Below are 21,663 nucleotides of genomic sequence, written 5' to 3' on the forward strand. Positions count from 1 at the left end.
TGATAAGAGGGATCTGGGTTGTATCTCCATTAAAAAAAGAAAAATCAACTTCCCCCTTGCCCATGGCCTGGTCTCTCAATGACCAAAGCTTAGCCCAAGCATGAGCTGTGTCACTGTCAGGGCCCTGTTCTTCCAGAACTTCAGGCCGAGTGCCCCTTTGACTCTGGTGGCGGCAGCTGTGCCTGGAGCAGAGGTGTGCCAGTCCTGGGGATCAAGCGGGCGGGTTTCCTAGCGAGCAGAGGGAGAGAAGAAGCTGCTTCCCAACATATTCCACGGTAAAGACAGTCTGCTGGGGGCCATGCAACCCACACAGGCTGGCTCTCTGGGAGGCCGCTCTGCAGGGAACACCAGGCTTGGCTGCCAGAGAAGCAAAGGGACTGGACTTAGGGCCAGATCCACTGCCCACAGGCAGGCATTCTAGCTGCTTCCCTGCTGTTCTACTGCCCCTGGCTCCAGGCCTGGTGGACCGAGGGCCTGGGTGGGCCAGCCCCGGCCATCCGTCTTGTCCCAGCTCCTCCCAGGATGACTCTTTCCCCGGGGATCTTCCTTCACCAAGCCTAACCCTTCTAAAACCCGGGTTCTCCTCTCTCTGGGTAAACTGAGGGAAGAACTGCCGTCTAGGTGGGGACACTTTTCCTCTCCCCGGTCCCAAGCGTCCCCTCCTTTGGTAAGAGGTGACAAAGGCAAGAACAACTCCCTGTCTTGATGGTTTTGCAGCGCTGCTAGTATATTTTGAAATCATCGTCTTTTGTTTCAGGCAAGCTAATTAAAATGAAAAAGGAAGGTAATGCACAAAAAATAAAGTGGGCACAAGCCTTTTAGCTTTATGTAGGAAATAAAGATCTGTGTGTACGATGGTGAGGTATCTGTTGGATAAGGACAAGATGGCTTTTCTCTCTCACTGACCCAGGTGGTCTTCATGGGTATGGTAATGGGCCAGGTGGGAAAGAAAAGAGAGGGAGAAAACTATCTCGACTTTCCTTCCGTATCAGGCCTTCCCTGACACATGCGTGTGTGTGTCGGGGGTGGGGGGGGGGGGGAGGTGGCTGCCAGGAGTGGTTGGCAGTGATGTGATTCTGGGACGGTCCTTACATCTGCCTCAGCTCAGCAAAGTTGGGTTCAAAGGATCCAGCGCCATGAAGAAGAACACAGAGCCCTTCTGCTTTTGGGAGGACAGTTGAAATAGGATTTTAAAGATGGTTCTGCATTTGAGGTTTAGCCTCAAGGCCAACAAGACCAATTTATACTTTCATTTCTGTCAATATGGCCTGTTGGGCTACTGTTGGATCTTGTTTTAAATCAGAGAGAAATTGAGAGCTGACATCAGCTGAACACTTTGATTTGGATCTTGTGTCGCAAGCGCCCACCTATTACCGGGTGAGTTGGGGCAAGCCCCTAGAATTCTAGGTTGAGAGGTAGAGGGACACATGGTATTTCCTGTCTGTCCCTCATAATCCAGATTTTCTGTGGAGTTTGCATGGGGAACAGTAAGTTGAGTTAGGATTGAAACCCAGAAGGCTCTGGAGTGTACTACTTTTGCAGGAGGTAGCTATAACCAGGGCTGCAAATTAGTATGACCCCAAGGACTGTCCCTAAGCATGTTTGACACTCAGCCTAAAAGGATGTGCCCAGAGGGGAGTCAGGCGTGTCAGTCTTCAGTAGAGTTTGAGCCAACAGAAATGTGCAAAGCTTTGCCACTCTGTCTGCTACCGTCTGAGCAATGAAGGGTACAGACAGAGGGGAGAAGACACACAAAAAGCCATATCACAATGAGAATGTGACCAGTGCCACGTCTGAGCAATGAAGGGTACAGACAGAGGGGAGAAGACACACAAAAAGCCATATCACAATGAGAATGTGACCAGTGCCACCTCCTAGGTTAAACGGAGAGCCACAAATTCAAACTGGGGAGCGAGAGATTAATAAGTAAGAGCAATGTGAATACGATGCTGACTGTGCTCAGCACTGCACAGTCCTTTTAAGAATGGACAAGTCAGGGGCACCTATGTGGCTCAGTCGAGCATCCAACTCTTGATTTTGGGTCATGATCCCATTGTTGCGAGATCGAGCCCCGTGTCGGGCTCTGTGCTGATCGTGGAACCTGCTTAAGATTCTCTCTCTCTCTCCCTCCGCCCCTCTCCCCCGGTCATGCTCTCGCTCTCTCTCTCTCCAAAAAATAAAAAATAAAATAAATAAAAAGGGAAAAGTCAGACTCCTTGTGTGGCTCAGGAAGAGCTTCATGGAGAGCTGGTGTTGCAGCTGGGCCTTGGGGCCCCAAAAGATTTTCATAAATAGAGATGAGGGAAAGGCAAGAGGGAAGTTGCTTGCAGAAGGCAGGAATTTGCCAGGCGCATTTGCAGCTGGGGTGTGTGGGGGGAGGGGATGCTGGGGGCCATTCTGGGCAGAGGCAGTAGAGGGGAAACTGGGGACGGGCTTGGTGTTGGGGAGTGACAAGTAGCTCTGTGGTGTTGGCACTTAGGGTACACGTTAGCATGAGTGGAAGTGTGGGGAGACCTGACTGATGGTGAGAGAGGCTGCATGCCAGGTCAGGGAGTTTGTGATCAGTTGGGATGTACCTGAGAAATGGGCTGACCTGGGCAGTGGATATGGGGCTGGGGAGAAAGAATATACCCATCAGCCTTTTGCAGAATTAGACGTTACTCTTCTCCTGATCGGGACTTACAGTGACCTCAGGAAGGAGTGAAGCAGAGATGGCGTGAGGTTTGGGGTGTCCAGCCCGTGCCCCTCTGACCCATGGCGCTCAGTTGCAGGGAGTTTCTCTACACTCAGGCCAGGCCCATGAAGTGTCCACAGTGAGTTGGCCTTTAAAAGAAAATGAAAATAATAAAGAGGGAATTGCTTTTTTAAGAAAACCCCTACACTCACATTCATCAGAGGCATACACGTTTTTCTCGGCATATGTGTGCAAAAGATGCACTTTGGGTTGTACCAGGGGTGTGTGCCAATGTCAAGAGCAGGCACGAACAACGGGACAATTAGCAGATTCATCAGTTCTTCTGCTTATACTTTGATTCCAAGAGTAGAATGTTAGTTTGTTCAACTCTCTGCTTTATGCCTTGATCGCAGTGTGAAAGTGTTGGCTAAGCTTAGCTTCCTGGTCAGAGGGTCAAGACCCATGGCTTTTAAACATGCTTATGTGAAATCCAAACATTCATGGCCACTGGTGATCTTGGAATCACGGCACAACTTATGAAACGAACACGTAATTATCTTGTTTATTCAGGGTATAAATAGAGTTCATGCTTTAAAAAATTTTTCTTCCTGATAAGGACTTTAGCTAGCATTTGTTGTCTGTCTGTCTCTCTGTCTGTCTCTCTCTGTTTCTGTCTCTCTGTCTTTCTCTTTGTCTCTCTGTCTCTGTCTCTCTCTTGTCTCTTCCTTCTCTCCTTTCAAAGGGGAGGAATTTGCTGGGACTTCTGTGGCTGCTTCTGGAAGAGGCAGGGCCGGCCTGTGGATTTCTTCCCTGGAGCACTTTCTGCTTCCCGTCTGGCTCTGGCAGAGTGGGGATGCGCGCCCAAGGAGGGCCTCGTGCACTTGGACACATCCTTGCCACTTCTACAAACCCAGGGAAGGACTGTTAAGTCACATCTGCCTCTGACAGCCCAGCTGGGGACCAGAGCCAGCAGAGCAAGGCCTCCTGTGGGTGAGGCCTTCCAGGCCTTTTGGGACAGTGTGGGGGGAGGGCAGAGTCAGAGCCGAGAACCACCCCTTGGGTCTAAGCTGCACACTGTCATCATTCACATACCTCTGTTTTTGATTTTTACCATATTGAGTACAACCTGCTTGTAGACTTCATGTGTTTTTAAAAGGTCACCCTTCTTTTAATTATTATGTTTAGCTTTGCTCTAAAATAATAATATCTAGGAAATCCCTGGTTTGGTGTACCAGTTATATATTTTTCATGGTGAATATTGAAATAATTATATAAGTTGTTAATTTTTTTTTTAAAAAATAGTTTTTCTGTGTATCATCTAAAATCATCTTGTGTGTCTGAATCACCTGCTGCCAGCCTTTGGGAATCATTGGGTGTCGCTCTTTGGAATGTTTGCATCCAGCCAGGTTCTTAGGATCTGGCTCAGGTTCTTCCATGGAGCCATTGCCTGCCCCACTCCTAAGGAAGCCAGTCCCTCCAGCCCCTGCAGCAAGATTTCCTCTGAGCTCCAGCCTGCCCTCAGGATCCCCAGTTGTCATTGAATCGTGTGCTGCTTTGGTCACATCTGACAATGCTGTGAGCAGTTGCTGGGGCCGTGCTTTCTGACTCTTCTCTTCCAGATTGCAAGACTCTTAAGAGTAGGCACCATGCTCTTCTGGGTCAGCCAAAGTGTCTGATTGCTTGAGCTGGCTGTCTGTCAGTCTATCTGTCTATCCATTTGTCCATCTGTCCATTGTTCGTCCATCCATCCATCCATCCATCCATCCCATCCCATCCATTTATTCATCCATCCATCCATCCATCCATCCATCCATCCATCCTATCCATTCGTCCATCCATCCATCCATCCATCCATCCACCCATCCATCCATCCACCCATCCATCCATCCTATCCGTTCATCTGTCCATTTGTCCATTCATCCATCTTATCCATTCATCCATCCATCCATCCATCCACCCATCCATCCATCCATCCCATCCATCCATCCATCCCATCCATTCATCCATCCATCATTCCATCTGTCCATCCTTCCTTCCTTCCATCCATCCATCCATCCATCCATCCATCCCATTCATTCATCCATCTGTCCATCCATCCATCCATCCATCCATCCATCCTTCCATCTATCCATCCATCCTTCCATCTGTCCTTCCTTCCTTCCTTCCATCCGTCCATCCATCTGTCCATCCTTCCATCCATCCATCCATCCATCCATCCATCCATCCATCCCATCCATTCATCCATCTACACATCCATTCATCCATCCATCCATCCATCCATCCATCCATCCTTCCATCCGTCCATCCGTCCATCCATCCATCCATCCATCCCTCCATCCCATGCATCCATCCATCCATCCATCCATCCATCCACCCATCCATCCCATCCATTCATCCATCCATCCTTCTATCTATCTATCTATCTATCTATCTATCTATCTATCTATTTCTTTCTTTGTATCCATCCATACATTTTGTTTCTGTTACCTATCATCTGTCATTCATCCTTCCATCCCCCCATCCAAAGAAATTTTCTATTTCTTTATCATCTGTGTCTATGTAGCTCTCATTTGACTATGTATCTATGATCTAATCTCTCATTTCTTTTTCCTCCCTCCCTCCCTCCTTCCTTTTATCCTGTTTGATGAGCCAGGCTCTGTCTTAGGCCCTGGGAATATAGCAGAAAACAAAACAAAATCCGTGCTTTTGTGTAGCAGACATTCTAGTTGGAGGAGGCAGGCAATAAACAAATCAACAAATAGAAGAAGAAACCGGAAAACGATCTGTAGGGACACACGCCATGCAGAGTATTAAAATAGGGGGATCTGAGGCAGAGAGAGCAGGCCTAGCTGAGACTGAGAGGTCAGGGAAGGTCCTCTGGGGAGGTGACATTGCATTTGGCCTCCAAAGAGCAAGTCAGCTTGCGAGGAGGGGCAACTCCTGGACAGAGGGTTCAGTCCCTGTAAAGGCTCTGAAGCACCGGTGGGTTTGGTGGCTCTGAGGTGCAGAAAGGAAATTCAGACAAAAGGATGAAAATTTAATTCCAACATTGACAAAGATGAGTTTTTTCAATTTCTCACTTCTTAGGGGCTACAGCCCCTTTTGCATGTAGGAAAGTCTGAACCCTCACCTCTGAGAGCCCATATGTCAAATCTCTAGTGTGTATGTATATTGCGGGGGGCGGGTGGTGGAGATTTGGAAGCAGTGCCATGTGGTTCCCCTGCAGGGTTGGAGGGCAGAAGGGGAGCTCACCACGATGAAGCTACCACTGACATGCTAATATTTCATTTTAATCTTGAGTGCCAGGTTACTTTCCAAATGAAGTGTCTCAGGCAAGGCTCTAACTTACATGAAATAAAAGAGTTTAAGGCTAATTAAGTATCATCTGACTACCGAAGCCATATTTATTGATGGTCTAAAAGAACATCATTGAGGTGGATGGACTTGAAATGTGTGTCTGCTAGAAATGTGCACACCACCCCCCGCCCCGGTCAGTGGCCATCCACTTGCTGTGTTAGGTGGATAGATCTGCACCTTTAATGTGTATCTGATTCAGGAGGTCTGGGGTGTTGCCCATCCTGCTCAGTTTTAACCAGACCCCAGGAAGTGCAGGACCAGCTGCAGGGTGGGCTGCAAGAGTCTAGAATAGACCAGGAGTGAGTGAGCTCTGACGCTGGCTGTGACCTACACTACTGACTACAGAGAGTGATGGCCACGCGTGGTGTCTCCCACTTGTCTTGCCTCCACCTGCGCCTCCGTCCTCCACCTCCTCTTCCCTTGTCCCAGTCCTTCCTACTGCTTCCTCCCATCCCTGTGGCATCCTGGCCTCTCCCCGGGCTAAGAATGGTGGTTTCCTGGGGTTGGTAAAGTCTTTACACAGGGTTTGGTCCTTTGTCTTCCACCATTTGCCTTATCTCTGGGTGTCTGATCCTCACGTTTGGAGAAACTAAAGGGCAGAGCCTCTGCCCTAGTCTCCCTCTTTGGTGCCTCCGGGATTGATAGATCCTCTCCACAATGGTGGGAAGGAGGTGTACTTCCTAACCATCTGCACAGAGGGCCTTGCCTTGGGGCAGAACTGGCTTCTGCGGCCACACGTTGGTTGAACGCTGTAGGGTAGGGCCTGGGACGTGAAGTCTAGTCCTTCCAGTTCACCCTCCAGCTTCCCTTTGGAGAAGCTTCTCTTGACCATGTCTTCCCCTTCCTCTGATCAGCGGCCTCTGAATGGTGAAGACTAGGGCTTCAGAACTCTGGTGCCATAGGGGCAAGAGTATCCTCATCAGTGGACAGGCTTGTGACCACCTGCAGAATGAATGCACACTCTGCGGGTTGTCCACGGGAGTGTGGGTCTTGGATTGCTAGACCTTTGGGTTTCTCCGGGGAGGTCAAAAATCCACATTTTCATATGGAACTTAGCCAGTGTTTGCAAGCTGATGACTCTTACTTGTTTTTCTTTAAAAAAAATTTTTTTTTAACATTTATTTATTATTGAGAAACAGAGACAGAGCATGAGCAGGGGAGAGGCAGAGAGAAGGGGAGACACAGAATGGGAAGTAGGCTCCAGGATCCGAGCTGTCAGCACAGAGCCCAGCACGGGGCTCGAACTCACGAACCTCGAGATCGTGACCTGAGCTGTAGTCGGACACGCGACCGACTGAACCACCCAGGCGCCCCTCTTACTTGTTTTTCTTGTCTCCATGTGGGCCACACTGAACACGTGGGTTGGAATTTCGCTAGTAGGCTTCGAGGTTCTCTGGTGCTCCCCTGTTCTGGGGGGTGATTCCATGGATCCTGCTGGGGAGAAGCCACTGGGGTCTGAGGAGGGACCCGGTTGAAGTGAAGGTCGTCAAGTGGAGAGAGTTTGGAGGACTCAGAACCCCTTCTGGAAGTATGGGCCCTGACATGGCTCTCGGGCCTCGGGAAAACTCAGTCTTCCATACCAGCTTGTCTGCACCCACCTATAATTAGCATCTGAAATTTCTAAATGAACTGCCTGATCAAGTAAATTTAGCAAACTCCTCGTGAAGTGTTACCATATCCTCTTCCTCCAACTGTCCACACAGACATCCGTACCACCTTGCCTGCCTTCGCTTTTTGCAACTGACGCTGCTTATGTGTGCTGTCTGGCAGCCATGCAGACATCCCATTTATGTGATCTATAATGAGTTTATTAGTGTTTCACTGCCTTGTTGCTATTAAGTTTTATCAGTTTCAGCTTCAAGAGCACAAGGTTAAATTTTCAATAGAGTTTTCGCAAAGTTTAAGTGGGATTGTTAAAAATGTGTCCAAATGGTGGAGCCATGTATTTAGCTCGAAGATATTATTTCTGCCCACTAACGGATTTTGATCTCTTATTTATAAATTTAACACTTTTCTGAGGCTCACAGTGGCAGCGCAGGGCTTGCGCTTTATTTTCGCAAACTGAACACGAATGCATGGAGTGTAGACGATCTAACTGAAGCTGTATCAAATTGAGTCTGACCGGTCCGGCGTCGCGTAGCCCTCCACGTTGGCTGTCACTGTCCCAGCGTGCGGAGATGACTGGCTGTTGCTTTGACCTGGCAAATAAACATTTTAAAGGCGGAGGGGGAATTCACCCACAAATTACAAAGGGAGGGCTTTTGATATTATTTTCTCCCGGTACCATAAGATAAGCAGGTTTTCCTATGAAAACACGTGTGTACCTAATTGAATATTATTTACCTGGATCCCTTCTGTAATTCTTGAGCAGCTTTTTCTTGTTGTTGTTGTTGTTGTTGTTTTTAGGAGGAAACCTTTTCAGGAGTTTCTCCGGTGGCTGTAATCAGAATAAAGTGCTTCCACTTTTAGGTTAAGAGAAAAAAAAAAAAAACAGTAATAGGCTGAGCTGCTATTATGGAAAGTTTATTATTATTGGTATATAAGCTAGCTGGGGGCTTAAGCACAGAGCAGTTGGATAATTTAGCTAGCTCCTGGATCCAATTAAAAAAAATCTATGTTGTGTCCACAGTGGGGGATGGCCATAGCTGAGAAAGCACTCTGTCGTAGATGGTGACACACCTGTGGCATTCTCTTGGTTATACGCAGTTTGGGATGCAGAATGCTCTAAATCCTCTCATTACTGCCTTATAGAAGACAGACACTTCAAGCGGTTCTCCATTTATCTGAGATTACCAGTTAAACTCGTTAAAAAGCAACCATGGTTCCTTCACTCAATTGGCTATTGGGAAGATTTCGTGTTCTTGAGCGACAGTGTGGCTTTGATTAGTGGAGTGCTATACTTTTTAGGGGAGACCTTTTCTAACTTAATTTATGACTCCAGTTGAATGGTGTCTGTGCTGGGGTATTACGTATTTCCCCAACTATTGTACCTGGTGTCAATAAAGGCGCATTTAGGGAAATCTGAAATAAAACTCCAGGGTGTTTTTGTTCTTTGGGGAAGCAATGCACCATAAACATTTTGGGTTTGAGCCAACAGCTTTCCCTGACCGTGATTGCAAATTACTGTAGTATGTATAGATTGCTGGTGGAACACTATTTGAGGAAACCTGTATTTTATAGAATGTCACTTTTATGCACCATCCAGGCAAAAGAAAAAAAAAAAAACTAATTTAGCCAGCAGACGGTATTCTTTGGAATGAGGATTCTGAAAAAAAAAAAAAATCACAAAAAACCCCCCACCAGGCTCTAAATATGGCTTTTTATTTAATCATTATTACATCAATCATCGATATCAATACTTAATAGCAACCTGATAACACAGCCAGTAGGTGAAACAGCTATTAAAAAGTGTAAAAAAATGATTAATCAGGTGCGGGGGGTATTAATGCTCTCCAATTCTTTAATGATAAGTACATATTTTTGAAAGTGTTTGTTTTTAATAATTGACTGTAATATTAGTTTGCAAAAATGTAATTGCTTCTTAATTTTGCATCCTTGCTTCTTTGTGCCGGGTACAAAGGTAGTATATTTCTGTAGTTATTGTTTGCAGCACTCCGTGTAAAAAATCACGTTCATTTCAAGAAGCTGTTATGGTATTGATTCTGGTAAAGACTTCCATTAACTGACCAATCTAAATCTCATAAGTGATGTCAGGATAGTTATGCATTTGCTTGGTTCAAGTATTCAGCCATTATGTTAGAATGCAGGCAGTGTCTGAATATGGCCGTTAAATTATTTCTAAATACCGAACCAGAACAGCTTAACAGTTCTGCAGTTTGAGACTGACACAAAAATGACAATCTGCCACCTCTTTGTTTTTTAAATATTAACGTTGTATTGGGATAGTATTTTTGGAGTAAAAACCTGTGGCACGAGAGGGTAAGTGACATAAACAAAGGCAGCTGGGCTTCATGAAATAATGGAACAATAAGGCCCTTCCAGCCGCACTCATCACTCCAGTATGTTAATTAGCATTCTGTTGTGGCCGCAACACTGAAAACATGTAATCTGTATTGGAGTACAGTACAGCTGTGAACACACATTCTTTTTTGTGAGTCCCTGGAGTTAGCCTTGCCATTGGCATATGCGTTTGGGCCAAAAGTCAAGCCATCACCACTAAAATAGCACACTATAGCAGCAAATGTCATTTGTCTTTTCTGATTTTTTTTCCTCCCCTCAATGCCTCATGCTATCCAGTGATGTAATCCAGTATCACTGCATCTGTCTCCCTGCTCTATTTTTGCAGGAGGGTATCGGGGCGGGGGGGCAGGGGGGAGGGTACTGGGATGCCAGCAGGCAGGAGGATTTAAAAGGCAAGTGGCCCCAAAAGGGTCAAATTAAAAAAAAAAACGGTTCTTCCTCTTTGCATTATTCTTCTAAAAAAAATATACGTTTTTTAAATGCATAGATTCTTAAGTGTCATGGGCCAGAATCTGCTCCTTGTCTCCCTGGAGGGAGGGAGGAGCAGCTAATTCATAAGAAAAAAGAATCTCAGTAAACTTTATCGTTATTTATCACCTGTATCCGGAACCCGTTTCACAGCCCTTCCTGCATGTAGTACCCACTTGGGGCAGGGTTTATTCTTCCCATTTCAGAGCTGAAGACACTGAGGCTGAAGCATGATCCAAAGGTGGCCTCTAAATCGTAGGGCCTCTCTGGCGCGTCATTTGAGGGAAAGGGGATAGCACCAGTGAGCAGAGGGGGACTTGGCCAGGAGCAGGAACTCCGGCCTTCAGAGGCAGGACTCAGAAAGGCCCCACGTCTGTGATCTCGCTGCTCACGGGTGGCCGACTGGGAGCCGCCCCTGCCACACCGGGGCACAGACAGCCCTGGGTGCTTTCTGATGCCAGCTTTGGGGACAGGTTGAGAAGATGCTTCAGCATTGCTGTCACAGGAGCTGGACTGAGGGGCCAGAACCCTCTTGGGATTTTACCTGATGGAGTTTGGCTTGAAAAGCAAGAATGGTTCCATTTTGATTCCCCTGTTCTCAAAGTGTTTTAGCTTTCTTTGTGTGTGTGTATGTGCAGCCTCCCAGCACAGAACACTCACACACACACACACACACACACACACGCACACACACACTCGTGTGCACGCACACATACACAGGTACTCTTGTTCACACAGGACATAGCCCTTTGCAAAAATAATTTTGGAATAAAAAATTACATTCTCTAGTGCTTTAACTGTATTATACATTCAAATAAGAATCATCTAGCTGTTAAAACTTTTCCTACATTTCAGCTTGATTCTATCCATTTTCTCCTGCATCTGATCTAACTATACCAAAAAGCGGTTTTTATAAAGCAGAACAAAAATGACCAAATCAACCCCCCACCCTCACCCCCACCCCCCACCCCCCACCCCCCACCTCCGACCTGTCTCTAAAGTAACTTTCAGATTCTTTGGGCAAAGCTTCTTGCTGTCTCTTTCTGAAAAATGACAGTGAATACTTAGCTACAGATTTTCTTTTTAATCTGCCTCAAATCTGATTGAAAAATAACCCCCAACTCTCCCGTCCCCTTCCCCCCCAAAAAAAAACACAGCATCTGGGTCACCATGCTGATCCAATTTGGTTCTACTTTTGGACTGTGGAAGAATCAAATTGTCTGGCATTTGATGACGTGAGCGAGTGTCCACCTGGGAGCTGTCGAGGTTAAAGGTTAATAGCACTTGCTTTTTTTTTTTTTTTCTTCTTCTTCTCCTTCTTTTTTAATTCTAGCCGAATGGAACTCTTTCCCACTTGCCTGGTCGCCATCCTGAGCCCTGTGCCCAGCCTTGTGGCGTCTTTCCCCAGACTTGCCTGGTGAGGTAAAGCAGGGCTGACATTAAGATTTTGGCTCTGTTGTTTCTCTTTTCCTAGAAATTCACCACCACCCTCCCCCCCCCCCCCCTTTGGTTAATGGCTCTTTAAATATTGAAATGCCTGGAAAAACAAAACAAAATAAAATAAAATGCAGGCTGTCAAAGAGATAAGAACAACAACAACAAAAATGTTGGTATCTTTTAGAATTTGTCTTCCTAGTGGTAAAAGTATATAATTAATAGGAGAATTTTCCTCCAGATGTGGCTATACTATAATAGAGCCTTATAAATGCTACAGAAAGAAAAATTGCTTGGAACGAAGGCGTCCTCAATGAGAGCACACCTGGGTCTGACAAAGATTGCATTTAGGGACTGCTGTGCTATCACAACGCAGAGAAAGACCAAGTCTCCGGGAGCAGCTGGAGAGAAAGCCCCGGCAAATCTGCATGCAAATAGCAGCACATTGTTAACTTAATCAGATGCCGAAAGGAAAAGATGTGCCAGAACCCAGAGGATGATCTACACACACGGAGGGAGAGAGCGGCCTGAGCTGCCATGGGCACCGGGCGAGGGGTGGGCCCAGAGCAAGGTGCAGCCAGGCCCGGCCCTGGCCCACCCACCACCTGCCTGTTTGCCCCCCGCCTGCAGTCCGCTTATCACATAATGCTTGATTTGCTCGTTGAAGAGACAGAAGTGATGGAGTATATTTCAATTGGCAGGACGCTTTATTTATTTATTTATTTATAATGGCGAAATAGGTGTGGGCATTATTTCGCCTAACTCTGTATCTCCAATTAAATAATATTTCTGCCTAAATATCCGGGTGCATGAAGATAAGAAATACTGCCCCGGAGTGTATAAAGAAAGAGATTTTTTTCATTAAAAAAAAAAAAAGAGTACCTCTCTATAGATTGAAGTGCTGGGTATAAATTGTACCTTTAGAAGAAGTGGGAAGACACCTGTTATTTATATTTCATATTAATATTAATGGGATACATATATTTTCAATCTCCTCCATCTTTTAGTCTAGCACCATAAAAAATAAAAAGTAATACTATTTAATCACCCACAGCTTAATAGTGCCTTAGTTGTTTACTGCCATCACACTAATTGCTCTGTACTAATGTGTTTTTCTGTGATATCCAGTAGTGCTAAGAGAACAGAGATCCATAACCAATTAAATATAGTGTTTTTTATGTTAAAAATATATCTGGTGAGGCTAGAAAGCGAACAGAAGCCGCCCTTACGAAAGGCACGTTGGCACCGTCTCGGTGCCCAGCAGAAGGTGCCCGCATTGCCTCTTTTGCGCAAAGACAAAGGGGGTAATTTTTTTGGCAAGAAAACAAACCCAAGGAAAACACAACAAACAGTGTTTCCTAATTTTCCCCCTCCTGCAACTCCTCGGGCTGTTTCTGTCCTCTCTCTTGCATCGAGGGAGAGTTTGATTCGGGAGGGAGGAGAGGGGGTATGTGGCAAGGCCACCCGGCGGTGCCCAGGCGCGCAGGCTCCAGAGCCCGCAGGTCGGCGGGCAGGGAGGGGAGGAGCAGGGGCGCCCGCGGCCGGCAGAGCGCCCATTCGCGGGAGCAGCCCTGGCACAGGGTTCACGGGGGAGCATCACTGTAGCTTCCAGAAGGAGTGAAGTGCTGGGATCAGACATGGGGGGCGCGGCCCTGGGAGGGGGCGGGGATCAGACGTGCGGGGGCGGGGTAGGGGTTGGGGTTGCGGTGGGAGGAATCTGACACAACAACGTCTGTAGTGGTCACCAGAGACGGTGGCAGTAACAGGGAAGCAGGACGAAGGCGCCGCCTAGAACCGGGGGTGTTTCAGTGTGCATCGCTATTCAGGAGGGAGAGCCGCCTGCTGGGCCCGCAGCCTGTGTTCGTTGGCTCTGGGCCCACCCCCCCGGGTGGCCTTGACCACAGCCTGCCAGCAGGGCCGGCCTTGTAGCGCCGCACTTCACCTGTCGGAGGAGAGATAATGGGATCAATTAGAGGCGCCGTCACCATGCGGAGACAGCTGCTGGTGTGCAGTAACCACTGGTGACCCCAGCACTTGGTCCCCCCGGGAGCCACCTTCGGGGTGCCAGCCCAGCCGTGGCCTGTCCCTCCTTGCAGCCTGTGCAGGGGAGCTCACCCCTGGACTGCAGGTGTCCTCGGGCCTGGGCTCCTGGGTGTGTGCACGTATGTGTGTAGGTGGCTGTGCGTGCACGGGCATGCTGGTGTGAGTGCAGCTGTACCGTGGATAGATGGGAAAGTGGGCGGGCTTGAATGTGCAAGTGAGTATGAGTGTGTGGGCGTGAGCAGATGAAAGTGTGTGTGCGTTAGTGTGTGTGACCACAGGTGTTCACGAGTGTGCCTTGCGTGCACGTGTGTGCACATTTAAGTGCTGTGATGACGTGGTGTATCTGTGTACGTTCGCGAGAGCCCTCTGCATATGTGTGAGCATGTGTGTGTGTGTGTGTGTGTGTGTGTGCGAGCGTGTGTGTGGACACGCGTGTAAGTGCACAGGTGTGACCGTGTGTGGGCATATCCCCGTGTAGGCATGTGCATTTCGGGTTTGCGCGTGTAGTAACCCTGGGTGAGAGAGTGTGTATGTGTCTGTGTGAGTGGTGAGCGTGTGTAGTGAGTGTGTGTGGGTGTGCACGTTGTCTCCATGTGAGTGTGGGCCCGTGTGTCTGCCTGTGCCCTGAGGGCTGGAGAATGGGCGCCGTGGCCTTCCCGACCTTGGCCCCTCATCCTCCAGCGGCTTCTTGGATACTGAGTTTCCTCTGTGGGCCAGTTGTCCCTAAGAGAGGGCCAAGTGCCACATGTCTGTGGCACCCCCTGCCATATGCACCTCTCTGTTGATGGTGATAATGGCTCTGGACCTCCTGACTGCTGTCTGTGCGTCTTCACCCCTGTGGATTTGTCTTTGTAGACCCCACCTGGTCAGCCGCTTCAGAATGGCCTGGCTACGGAGGCGGTGGGGGCCTCTGATCTGAGCCCGTGTGCGCCTCCCCATCTGACATGTCCCCCCACGACTATATGGCAGATAATAGGGCTGGGCCCACCCAGGACCACGGCGGCATGGCCCTGTTTCATGTATGGGGTATGTGTGGGGCACTGTGCTGGGCATTCAAGTTTCATTTAGCCCTCAGAGGGGGCTGGGCTGGACAAAGTCACACTGGGAAACACAGCGGGTGAGGGCCTGCAGGGGACAGGAGGGGGTGTCATCCAGGTAACAGTTCACCGGGAGCCTTTTCATTTATTGTTTTCCTGCCTGGAACGCTCTTCCTTCACGTGCCTGTTAGCTCAACTGTCCCCTCCTTAGAGAAGTCCCCCCGGATCCTTCCACCCATCCAGTGTCCCACTTCAGTCCTTTTTGTGTCCCCGTAGCACTTTCCGCTGAAGCTGCTTTGGCTGCTGCCTTGATGATTGCCTGTCGCCCCCAGTAAAGCCCACACTCCCTGAGGCCAGGGCCTTGCTGGTGTGTTCACTGCCGTACTCAGCACTCAGTGTGGTGACCAGCACACCGTGGGTACCAGCCCAACGCGTCAACAGAGTTTAGTTGGCACCTGCTACCTGACTGGCTCTGGAGTCCAGGGGCAAGCTGGAGGCAGCCAGTGCCTGCCCCGTGGGCTCATGTCCATGGCCACCCTGAGGTGGGGGCTCTGGAAGGGGGGAGGTTTCTTTGAGAGACCTGATGTGGCCCGGCACTGGGGCGGAGGTGTGAAGGAGAAGAGAGGCTCCAGATGAGATGCTCCGTGTGGCAAGAGCTCAGGGACAGGGGGACAGACTTGTTTCTCTGGTGCAGCCACTGGCCCTCTGGTCTCCAGATGTGGCAAGAGTCCTGGCTGGTTCTTGTGTGCACCCTGCTTACAGAACTGGTCGGTTTTTTTTTTTGTTTGTTTTTTGTTTTTTTATTCTGTAGTCCCATGGCCACGCCCCTCCAAGACCTCTGGTGTCTAACTTCAGCCCTGTCTCCGACCTTGATGTGCCCTTGAACACAGAATTTGACCTGCCGTGACGTGATCTTCTAGTCTCTGAGACGGCCCGACAGCACCTGTGTCCTGCCATCTCTACACTGAGACGGGGCAGGCTTCTTACAAAGAAAGAAATAGAGCTTCCTGACCCTGTTACTGTCCCTACCGTGACGCCCCTTCTGACGTTCTGTGTCTGCTGACACTCCTGACATGACACTCTGGCAGGGAATTGGGGTGGTCTGGCTCCTTCAGAAATGGTGGGAGACTCCTGGGCCACTCTTCGAGGTTCTGTGTTAGATGCTGTTCCGTCTCCCCCAGGTCGGTGCCCTATTCCTTCCTGTCGGTGTCCCTGCACTGGCCCGGCCTTGGCCCCATCTGCTCTCAGTGAGCGGCACATAAAGGGGTGGGCGGGAGGGGGCAGCGGAGAGGAGCCCACACTGAGGAGCTCTCCTCCGGGAAAGCACTCCCAGAGGTTCAGACGCTTAGGAAGGCTTGCCCTTTGACCTCGCACGAGGGCACTGTTCCTGCTCTGAAGCCGCTCGCTCCAGCTTCCCCGAGGTCCCGAGGGCCTACTCTGTGTCAAATGCTGCGCCTGGTGCCTGAGGGATGCAGGCTTGGGCCATTGCCTCATCAATCTCAAGTGACCTTGGCAGGTGTCTGGATTTCTGAGTCCCGGAAGCGAGGAGTGTGTCGGGGGTAGGTATGACTCCATCAAATGCCTGGCTTGTATGGGGGACCAGTCGGAAATTATGTATGTTTAGTTACTTTGAAACATCCTATAAATATGATTTGACATATTAAGGCTGTTGCTTTTATTTTATAATCCTAAACATGAGTTATTTTGGAGTTTGTGTCTTCTCTTGACTGGCGTTTGCACACAACTATTGTGGGAAGAGGTAAAATGTCCCCACTGCTCCTTTGGTGGCTGGTCGTGGGTCTACCTATTGAATATCCCCTGTGTGGGGAGCTCCAGGCCAGGACTAGAGGGACGGTGAGCCCACGCTTGTACTGTGTGGCACTATTACAGTCATACGGGTCCTGAGTCCCCCAGTGACGACCCCCGGGTCTGGCAAAATGGACTCCTGGCTCATGGCTTCTCCACGGATCCCTCTTCAGCCTGCGTGGGTGGTGATATTTAATTAAAGAAGTTGTTCAGTACTTTCTGTTGAGCCGATTCTTGTTTGAATGAAATGGAAGGTGGATGGGGCACGGACACATCCTCATTGCAGGGAGGGCCTAAGAGCTGGAAAGGGTGACGGGTGGAGGGAGGGGTTTGGGGCGAGGGCCAGAAAAGGGCGGGGTTTGAGGGGAGCTGGAGCGGGGAGGACAGCAGGTGGGAGACCTGGAGGCCCACCTGGCTGCTTGGGGCCTGGACAGGGGGAATGAAGAAGGGAAGAGGCGCCCTCAGGTGGGGGCGGTCACGGCAGCAGATACCGCGAGGGGATAGGGGTAACAAAATGATCCGGGATTCAGCCTCACCAAGCTATTGTGGTGGGCCTGGGACTAGCAGTGGCTGCTGGTGATGGAACGCTTTCCCTGTGCCAGGCACTGTGCTGAGCACATTACAGCCTTGCCGGGTTTCATTTCGACAGCGGCCCTGAGGAAGGACTTGAGGGTGCTGTTTTCTGGATGAGGGGCTCAGACCCAGAGCGGGGAATAACTCGCCCGCGGTCCCCGAGCCAGGCAGTGGTGGAGCGGGACCCTCAGAGCGAGGCTCGTGCCGCGGACGCCACACCACTCCGTGCCTCCTGCACCGACCAGCTCTGCCAGGGTGACTGTGCCCAAGACCCCAAAAGTAGAAGTAAACACAAGATGTAGCCCCAGGTATGAGGGCATTCTTTGGGGAAAGCCTTTTTCTGAAAACAGAATTTTTTTTGTTTTTTTTTTGCCAGGAGTCAGCCTTTTGTCCCATCTTTACGTGGCCCAATTAGGCAATTGCACCCCTAATTAGCCAGCCCAAGGCACTCCTTGTTGCCTGCATAGAAATTAGCACGTGGGCTTGAACGTTGGCAGGAAACCGTGCATCACATCGAAGGCACAGAGTAAGTGTTGGAGAAGGGCCCACCCTGTGATGTGTGGCCTGGATGGCATTGCCCCCCGCCAGCCAGGCCCGTGCACCCCCCACCCCCACCCAAAGAACGTGGCAAATCAGCTCTAGGAAGCTTCGAGCCCAGTGAGCCTGAGTTATGAGCGGCCAGAAAAATGGGGAGATATTGAGGAGTCATAAATATTAATTTTTTCAGCGCTCTATAATTCACAAGTGACCCAACTGATTTGTCTCAAACGCTGCAGGAAAACTCAGCTGTGGCCTCGGACGTGAGTGCTCTCAGACCAGAAGGAACCTTGCGCCCTCTGAAGTTTAGCCTTGAGGCACTGGGAGTGGGCATCGTGAACTTTGGCTTCCCTTGGAAGTACAGCTCCATGAGGGCTGAGTGTGGGCCATTTTTCAGAATTTGTGTCTGGCTGCTTCTCAGCAGGGACCTGCCCTGTGTCTATCCAGGTGTTCAACACCTGTTGCTGCATAACCAGCACAAATCATGTCCCCAAAAGCGATCCCATTTCTCTTGATTAGATTTTGCACGTCTTTGCACCTGCTATGTGCCAGGCCCTGTGCTAGGGACTGGATGCCAAGCTTTAATTTGGGGTAGGGAGAGAAGGGGGACAGAGGCTATTCGGCCTGCAAAGACACAAACAGTAGGTAAGAGGATAGTGTGGCAGGAGGGGTGCCTAACATAGATGGCGTCTTCTTGGGAGGTCTCCCTGAGGAAGTGACGTTTGATTGGAGTCTTGCAGAGCAAGAGCCGGGTGTCCAGACGGTCACAGGGGAGCCCACAGGGGCACAGGTCCCAAGGTGGGAACAGGACTGGCGTGCCGAAAGAGATGGGCCAGAGCATTAGGGTCGGGGAGGAGAGACCTGGTGAGGTGAGGCCACAGTGGAGGGTGACCACGGTCACTTGGGCTTTGCAGGCGGGGGCCAGGTGCTAATTCCCAGGCTGTTGGGAAGCCTTGAATGGTTGTGCCGAGGCTGTGGTGTTCTGTGATTTACGTTTTGAACAGTATGATGGGGAGTGGGTGAGAAAGGATGATGGGGGCTGTCCAGGACAAGGATAGACACGGTCAACGTCCGTGGGGAGGTAGAGCTGACCTGATGGATATATACAGCCCTTTTGTCCCATCATCTCTTGGCCCCTCTGCCCCCGTCCAAACACCTTTAATGTATAAAGCACTGCTGACTAAATTCCCATGAAGTTTACTACAGGGGAAACCGGCAAATATTTCGTACTTAAATTCTTTTGTGGGAAGACAGCAAGCAGGGAGAGAAGAATGCTTTTCATTCCCTGCTTTCAGTCTCCTCAGAGTGGCCATGTGAGTCATTTTGCCTAAAAGGGACCTTCTTTTGTTCACGTTTCGGCTGATGTGTTTACTCACTTTCAACGGGTTGCTATCTGCTCCGGCCACCCACCCCCAGAGACAGCTCCTGTCCCCTTCCCTGTTAGGGCTACCGACACAGCTCTTGAAAGAAAGTTGTCCAGTCCGAATGAAGCATAAACATGTCAGCTTTGTGGACCGGACAGCAACTCCTTACGCGGTGTGTGTGCAAAACTCTCTTTTAACGGTTTGGCAAAGTTTCCGCAGCTGCAGTGGTCCCGTGTTAGCCATTCATTTCCTCCAAGACATTTGGGTGGAAAATCCACAAAACAATAATAGATCAATACATTTAAATTAGAACTTTCAAAAATTCAATAATGGTATTTACAAATTAATAAAGCACTGTAAAGAAAATATCTGCACTTCTTTATTTAGGGATACAGTTAATTTTTTCATTGATTAAGCATTCTTTTGGTGGATGGGATGTGGGTAGGGAATTTTTTTTTTTTTCCTAAGGAGGAAGTCCTGTGTGAATTCTAGAGGTATCAGTGTATTTCTGGCGGCGCACGAATGTTGCTAATGCATCGCTCAGACAGGGATCAGCGGTGAGAGAAGGAAGTGCGGCCTGGCTTGGCAGGAACTGCATCGGAGGTGGGGACCCAGTGGGTCACATGCAATCCAAGTGGTTTTGGTGGGGATGGAGGTAATGGCAGGCTCGTAAGTCCCTGACTTCAGAACATATGGGTGCTCCCTGTGTTAAGGACGCTTGGTATAGGAAATCATCCTTTATCAAGCACAAATCAGGGAGCCATTCTTCTTTGTTCAAAAAAATTCCCCGTGGAGAGCCTCAAAATTGGCCAACTCACTCTCGTGCATCTGGAATAAAATGCAGGTTTTCGCCCATAAAAGCAATGAATGCAACTCAGGTTTTTGGGAATATATCTATGACATCGAGCTGGGTAGATCTTTCCTTGCTCAGGCCTGGGGTTTGTCCCACTGGGACAGTGTGCAGGCAGCTGTACCCCTGCTAATGTTCGTTGTGGACCACATACTGCACGTGGATGGGGCAAGGCGGTGAACAGGGGGCAAAGCCAGGTTCTCTCAATGACGCACCATACAGTGGATGGCACGGGGTGGGTGCCTGGTGCTTTTTCTATCTAGGGGTCTCATGGGCAAGGCCCTGTGTTGGGCTCCCTGGGGGCCTTCAGTCATGGATGTATATCCTGACACGGGGGAGCTGAGACGCTGCACGGAGACTGCCAAATGGTGTAGAGTGTGACCGTCAAAGGATCACTCACACACATTGCTGTGAGGATTGGGGGAGGAGGAATGGGGGCCCGGATGGCGTTTAGAAAAGCCACGCTCCCAGCTGGAGGTGGGAGAAGGAGGAAAGGGCGTTGAAGAGGTTGGAACAGCCAGGAGGCAAGGGAACAGCAAGAGGGAAGGGAAGGTGGTTGAGTTTGGTGACCACCCCAGTGGTGGAGGGCAGCAATGATATTGGGGGTGGTTGTGGTTGTGGTGACTGGAGGAGGCACAGGCCACCTGCCTGGGACACCACCTGCCCTGGGAAGCCATACCATTTCCAGGGAGGGGGGACAGTTTCCTGCTGGAGGCCTGGATGGGTGTTTCCTGTGGGCTGGGGGACTGGGCAGTACCCTGGCTGTGAAGCGAGATTCCTCCTCTGGTCATTCTTGACTGTTCTGTTGTGCTGCCATCATCAATCTCCCCACCTCCACCGCCAGCTGTTTGCTGTTCCTAATGCAGGGGTGACTCCTGGTTAGCTGCAAGGTGGAGTCCTACCATCTGAGCTCAGCATTTAAGGCGTCCCTGTACCAGGCCTCACTAAGCATCCTTAGCCTCCTTATAGGCTCTAACATGGAAGCTGCCTTCTCATGGGTGTGAGCACAGCACACGCCGTCCACCCCACACCTGGGCTTACACAGTTCCTTCTACTGGTGTGCCACCCGCTACCCCCAGCTGTTCAGACTCGGCTGTTCAGGCTCACCTGCACCGTAAACCTCCACTGTCATCTGCACTCAGCCTTAGAGGTACCACCTTGGGATATCTTTTGTGTTGTTGCTTTGTATCCCCGGCTGGGTGGAGCCATGGACCCTGTGGAGCCTTGTGTACTTGTGGGACCTTAATGGAAATGCCCGAATGAATGAATGAATGAGTGGCAGTCCCCAGGTCACTGAACTGACAGATGTTTTTCGGAGATCGTGTGGACAACTGGCGTTGCATCTGAGGCCCCCCCACTACCTGGCTCTGTCCTACCTTCCCTGCTCCATCTTACATGACATGCTCCCAGCCCCTGCCCTGTCCCTTTTCCATGCCACCTCTTTTCTGTGTCCCGGAGCACCTTGTCATTCCTCAGATACCCGGACCCTCGGGTTCTCTATGCCCTTCGTGTATGTATGTCCTTTTCTTAGAAAGCCAG

The 21,663-nt window shown here is 49.7% G+C and overlaps 1 protein-coding gene across 3 annotated transcripts in view; it reads left to right on the forward strand.

Moving 5' to 3' along the window:
- The window catches only part of ZNF536 (zinc finger protein 536), a 435,554-nt gene that overhangs the window by 125,688 nt on the left and 288,203 nt on the right, over window positions 1-21,663 (forward strand). The window lies entirely within an intron of this gene.

This window comes from Prionailurus viverrinus, chromosome E2 (genome assembly GCF_022837055.1).
Source record: "Prionailurus viverrinus isolate Anna chromosome E2, UM_Priviv_1.0, whole genome shotgun sequence".
Classification (NCBI taxonomy): Eukaryota; Metazoa; Chordata; class Mammalia; order Carnivora; family Felidae; genus Prionailurus; species Prionailurus viverrinus.